Raw genomic sequence first — 6,706 nt, 5'->3', positions numbered from 1 at the left:
TTCGGTCAGAGACCCATCTTTTGCCAAAGGCTCCTCTACAGCAGTATAAGGCTATCGATGCCTTTTTTTGATCTTTATTCGATATTCGGGTTCCATGAAAGCTTCCTATCTAGGATAAGCTTTATATATAGGGTGATTTTTTAAGAGCTTGATAACTTTTTTTTAAAAAAAAACGCATAAAATTTGCAAAATCTCATCGGTTCTTTATTTGAAACGTTAGATTGGTTCATGACATTTACTTTTTGAAGATAATTTCATTTAAATGTTGACCGCGGCTGCGTCTTAGGTGGTCCATTCGGAAAGTCCAATTTTGGGCAACTTTTTCGAGCATTTCGGCCGGAATAGCCCGAATTTCTTCGGAAATGTTGTCTTCCAAAGCTGGAATAGTTGCTGGCTTATTTCTGTAGACTTTAGACTTGACGTAGCCCCACAAAAAATAGTCTAAAGGCGTTAAATCGCATGATCTTGGTGGCCAACTTACGGGTCCATTTCTTGAGATGAATTGTTGTCCGAAGTTTTTCCCTCAAAATGGCCATAGAATCGCGAGCTGTGTGGCATGTAGCGCCATCTTGTTGAAACCACATGTCAACCAAGTTCAGTTCTTCCATTTTTGGCAACAAAAAGTTTGTTAGCATCGAACGATAGCGATCGCCATTCACCGTAACGTTGCGTCCAACAGCATCTTTGAAAAAATACGGTCCAATGATTCCACCAGCGTACAAACCACACCAAACAGTGCATTTTTCGGGATGCATGGGCAGTTCTTGAACGGCTTCTGGTTGCTCTTCACCCCAAATGCGGCAATTTTGCTTATTTACGTAGCCATTCAACCAGAAATGAGCCTCATCGCTGAACAAAATTTGTCGATAAAACACATTTCGAACCGAACACTGATTTTGGTAATAAAATTCAATGATTTGCAAGCGTTGCTCGTTAGTAAGTCTATTCATGATGAAATGTCAAAGCATACTGAGCATCTTTCTCTTTGACACCATGTCTGAAATCCCACGTGATCTGTCAAATACTAATGCATGAAAATCCTAACCTCAAAAAAATCACCCGTTATTTCACTGTATCCGCCGATTGCAGATCTATATCTTCTAGTAAATAAAATCTATATATAATTTTATGTAGTATTTTATTTCTAATGCTTTCTAATAATGTTAAAAAAAAGCCTTAGGATTCTTATATGATTCTTTGGACATTCTCTGAACAATATTTCTTTATTCATAAAAAAAAATTCGGTATAACCTTCAAACTTTCAAAATCGTTTTTATTTTTCTATATATTATATTTTTTGATGATCTTTACTTTATTCATTCGCCACCGCTATTTGCCTGCAAAACTCTTCACGTTCAAATTCAACAGAGAAATATAGCGAGTTCATGACTACTCGTTAACCGCAAACAGCCAAAAGCCATAACGCAGCACAATATTTTCTGAACCAAACCACAACAGTACGTGCTGACAATAATTTCATACGACACCATTTTCTAAAACACAGATTAACAGCAGCATGATTCAGGCAAAGAAAGGAACTACAAACAAAGTAAAATTATTTGCGCTTAGCTTTCAGCTACAGTTCTAACTCAACACAGAACGAGCAGATTTATAATCAAAAAGAAATTATGGTCACAACGACCACAGCACGTATTTATGAAATTATCACGAGTATAAATACATACAAAAACAACAACGGTTAAATGCCGAAAATGTCAGATTCACAACTCAAACAATGTACTTTATGAGCCGAGTACGCCCAGTACACACATACTAATTGTACGATATCGGGGGACAATCCCAAATGAAAAACAAAAGAGCTTTCTTTACAGGTTCACAATGGCTCTCAGTTTCTACTTCGGTTAACAGCTTAAGGTACATTTCACTAAGCTGGTATTACTAGGGATGCAAGCTTTGGAAAGTTGCCAAGTCAGGAAAAGTCCCGACCAGACAAATAGTTGCCACTACTTGTATTAAGTTCATTTGATTTTTAATTAGCCCTAATCTACAAAAGACCCGTGTAAAAATTTGACAGCTGTCGGATCATTAGTTTGTGAATTATATCATTTGGAGTGAAGCAACTTTTGTTATTGTGGAACAATTTTATCAAAAGGAATATCGTGTGTTACTAAAGCATTACTTTTTGGGAGAAAAAAATACTGTTGAATCCAAGCTTTGGATTGATCGATACTACTTGGAGTCTGTACTAGAGAAATCAAACGTTGAGAAGAGGTTTGTTAGATTTGAAGTAGGCGAAATGAGCACCGATGACGCTGAAGGCAGTGAACGGCTTAAACAAGTTAATACCGACGAAAACATCAAAAAAGTCCACAAAATAGTTTCGGATGCCCGTAAAGTGACGTTCCTCGAGAGAGTCGAAATGAATCCGGAACCCTTCTAGCAAAGGTAACGAACATTAGTACGTCAAAATTTCGAAAGATAACTCAAGGCATATCCGAAACAGTTACAGTTCTCCAGTTACCAGGTTACATCCTTGTTTGGCTGACTGTTCTTGTATATCCAACCACTAACGTTTCAACGAAGCATGCAACCTACAGTCCGTTAGCATTAGTAATTACTGACAATTATTAATTATAATAATAGAATTTAGAAATTTGAGAACAAAAGGGGGCGTAGATTACACAGTCTGTTGGCTGTCTGTCACCTTCAGCTGACACTCCTTATACGGTCATTAACAAAATAATTGTAAACTATCGAATAACCATACAGGCTGTACATTAATAATCGTAACTATCAATCAATAGCCGCAAGTTGACATTTTGAAATCGTATATTGTTGTCGGTAGCATTGCCGAATTTACAAGCAGTGCTATTTGAGGACATATTTACATAACGGTGCAAACACACGTGTTGAAAACTAAAATATTTGCTTTATCTTCAAATGAGTGTTAGTGGAAATAATGGCTTCGTTGGTTGTGTGTGTTAGTCATGCAGACAAATGTACTTAAGTCTGTTTGAATTTGTTGCCTTTGAAACTTGAATTTTTGTTTGCCAAGTGCAGGTTTGCATAGCAGACATATGCTGGTGTTGTTTGAACACAGTTCAAGCTCGATTAGATGTGCAAATATTTAAGAAATGTCTCAAAGTTCTGAGGACCATCGTTTCGGTGGAATGCAAGTTCATGTGAAAAAGAGGTGAAAGTTGGCGCAATGGAAAATTTGGTCGACGTCGGACAGCATTTGGTCTGCGCTGATGCTTTTGGAATTTTGTACATAAATATTATGTACTACCCAAAGCTACTGCAGAAAAATCTACTCAGAACCTTGGCGTGTCAGCTATATACTCTGCCTGAGAAACTGTGAGAACTTCATTTTGCCAGAAATTGGCTGTAGACCTCTTTAACCAAACTTTTCGGTAGTTTGCAGCTCCATAGCGATTGTCACACCTTCAGTAGTCGATCATTCACGAGAGATAACATTTTAAAACCCCAAATACCAAGCAGTTGTTCTTTAATCACAGGGTTATCTCAGCGGGAAGAGGTTAATCAGGAAGGAACTGTCATAATTTTTAGACAGCGGACGACATGGTGTCGTAGTTCAACCAATGACAACTGTCCTTAGCATGTATTGCTGATGTCCTCGTTGGCTGACGTCACCGCCGTTCAAGAAATGCGATGAACAAGGACTGAGACGAGTATGTCCATGTGGTATTTACTACAGCGGCATAAAGGAACGCAAATTCGATCTGTGGTTCGTGTGGGAGAGAAACACCATCGCCGATTTCTGGCATTCAAGCTAGTGGATGAACGTCTAACCACAATTTGCAACAAAACGAAGTTCTTCAACACATCGCTGATTTACTCCCGACGGAAAGGAAGGTATCTTTGGCACAACGGTCGGTAAATTCAGATTCCATGATGGAACTTCCGCAAATGGGTTGAGGCTTATCAACTTCGCTGGGGCCCGAAATATGGTTGCTTGTAGTGCTAGATTGTAGCATAAAAAAAAACATCAAGCCTCTGGATCGAAAAGCCACCAACCAGATCTATTATGTTGAGATAGTCGGAAGACACATCTCCACTGTTTTAGACGTACTCCACACTAAAAAGCCTCGAAACCCAACCGAGAATAACTCTTGCTACTTCGGACTGAGTAGATAATTGAGAATAAAGTCCTCTCTCGACCAACAAAAAGCAAACTCTATAAGTCACTCATTATTCCCGTCCTTCTATATGGTGCAGAGGCATGGATGAAGGCAATATCTGATGATTCGATGTTCGAGATTTCGATAGAAAGGTTCTGCAGAAGATTTATGGTCCTTTGCGTATTGGCCATGGCGAATATCGCATTGGATGGAACGCTGAGTTGTATGAGACATACGGCAACATTGACATAGTTTAGAAAATTAAGAGACAGTGGCTTTGCTGGCGAAGTCATGTCGTCCGAATGGTTGAAAACATTCCAACTCAGAAAGTATTCGCACAATAGCAAGCTCTACGCACCGGAACTGACCCGGATTTTATCCGACCAAGGACTGTTATTTCGAAGATTTAGTCCCGTTTAGATCGGTAAGTCTACCTCAGCATCTCTTATGGATAGACACAACAAATTTTGATTAGTGTGAAAACTGGATGACGAATAGGTATTAAGGCTACATTATATTTATCGGATCACATTAAAACAATCTCGCTCTGGCTAGATGAAAACAGCTGCAACGGATTCTGAACTAAATCCTAAACTGCCAACCGAAGCATGCAACTTTAGCTCACGTGGCTAGGTTATTAAACAATATTAGTTTTAGAGAGTCTGAACTGGAATTATTTATCGCACATCTACATGACTGTTAATTGATTTCATCACTTGAATTTTCATAGCTTTCCGCAGTGTCTCCCTTACAATTTCTATTATTACTAAGTATTTCACACACATAGTATATACTATATTTATACCCTGACCAGGGTATTATCCAAATCTGCCACGAAGTTCGTAACACCCCGAAAGAAACGTCCGTGATTCTATGAAGTATAGAACAGCGAGTGGAGCTGAAGCAATTTGGTCATCACCGTCTGTCTCTATATATACGCGAACTAATCTCTCAGTTTTCATGATATGAAACTGAAATTTTGCGCGTGTGTTTCGCCTCTCTAGAAACTGCTGCTTTGTCAGAACCACCGATAACGCATCAGTATAGCATTTAGTTGCCATACAAACTGACCGGTCAAAATTAAGTCCGTGTACGGAAATCTTTTTTGTTTGACAAGATATTATCACAGATTTTGGACTTTTATGGACTTTTGTCCAAGACAGCGCCGCAATTTCCAAACAAATTGTTCTGATTGGGCCGCTATAGCGTTTAGCTGTCATTTATACTGAGAGAACAAAATCGAGGTAGTGATCTTTTTTACCCTTTTATACAATATTTATGAAATGCGCCTTTGTAGGGTATTATAGCCAACGTGTTAACGTGTTTGCTTGTTTTAAACTCAATTTCTCCGAAGCACGAGCTGAAACTGACCGCATATATGTATCTTTAATATGTCTTTCAGTATGTATGTATGATTGTCAACAGTCATGTAACGCTTGGTGGAAAAGTGACATTCACGTCTTTTACATCCTCTTTCGGTTGTGGCTATCTTTGTTGGTGTTCTTTCAATGGTGAGTATACTCAGGTCCTTTGTTAGACGGACATAAAGCGAAACGTAATACTTACATAGTTATTTTACGTTTCCGCCTGCATTCGTCTGCCTACGTTTGAGCACCCTCGATACACACAAGGAATGCACGCGCTGAAAGTATTTTAATAGTCTACGTATATATGTATATATCCATTTGTATTATAACCTAACGACCACACAGCCTTAAGGCTCTTATAAATGTAGTACGGTATCACAGGATGTAACGTATTAATACGGTTATAACTAAACGGTTAATTGAATTTTTCTCCGTTTAATTAGCAAATGTGAAAATGAATTCTCATTCCATCTTCATAGAATGAGGTCATCATCATAAAAATTTTCAAGATAAAGCTTTTTATGTCATTACTAAGTAATGACTTGCGACAGCTGACTTGATGACCGAGAAAGGAAGAGATGTAACTACTTGGAACCACGGAAATCTTGTTCGGGTACTGCAATAGTCGATTGCAACACTGAATTTGGATCGAGCAACCAAGTCAGAGAAAAATACCCCAAAAGTGTAGCTCTAAGGAAGCTTGGGGTGGGCGGTTTCTGCCGGGAGGCCTCAATAAACTTTTGTTTTAGACAGCCAGATCACTGTGATGGGTTTCAAACAGAAGTGGCAGCCTTTAAGGTAGCATAAGGTGTACTTCAATGAATTTCGGCTTCTTTTAGGGAAGTACGTATCACCTCAATGGCATAATTGCTGCCACGAGCTCGCTGACAAAGTTCAAAGCTCGTCGATGCGTGCATGACCTCGCTATCTCTGGCGTCAAGCGATTTCCAAATTAAACACGTTGTTGTTGTAACGACCAAATTCTGCCCAGTTACCAGTTCTTGGCAGTATAGAAATCCAAGTCCGTTCCGGTTACGTAGACCCGACTATCGTGTGAACGGACAAACTTGTCTGCGTACCTGGTCTTAGCGGAATCGTCGAAAACTGTAATGCCGATAAGCTCGCTAGAAAGGGCAACCCAAATCCCATTGGAAAGGAAACAAGCAGGTGTAAGATCTGTGGGTCTCGCACGAGATCAGCAAGCGATGGTCAGCAACTAGCACTTGTGAAGCGCAA

The sequence above is a fragment of the Bactrocera dorsalis genome, chromosome 2 (genome assembly GCF_023373825.1).
Source record: "Bactrocera dorsalis isolate Fly_Bdor chromosome 2, ASM2337382v1, whole genome shotgun sequence".
Taxonomy (NCBI): domain Eukaryota; kingdom Metazoa; phylum Arthropoda; class Insecta; order Diptera; family Tephritidae; genus Bactrocera; species Bactrocera dorsalis.
The sequence above is the reverse complement of the archived record's forward strand: the minus strand, read 5'-3'. Positions refer to the sequence as shown.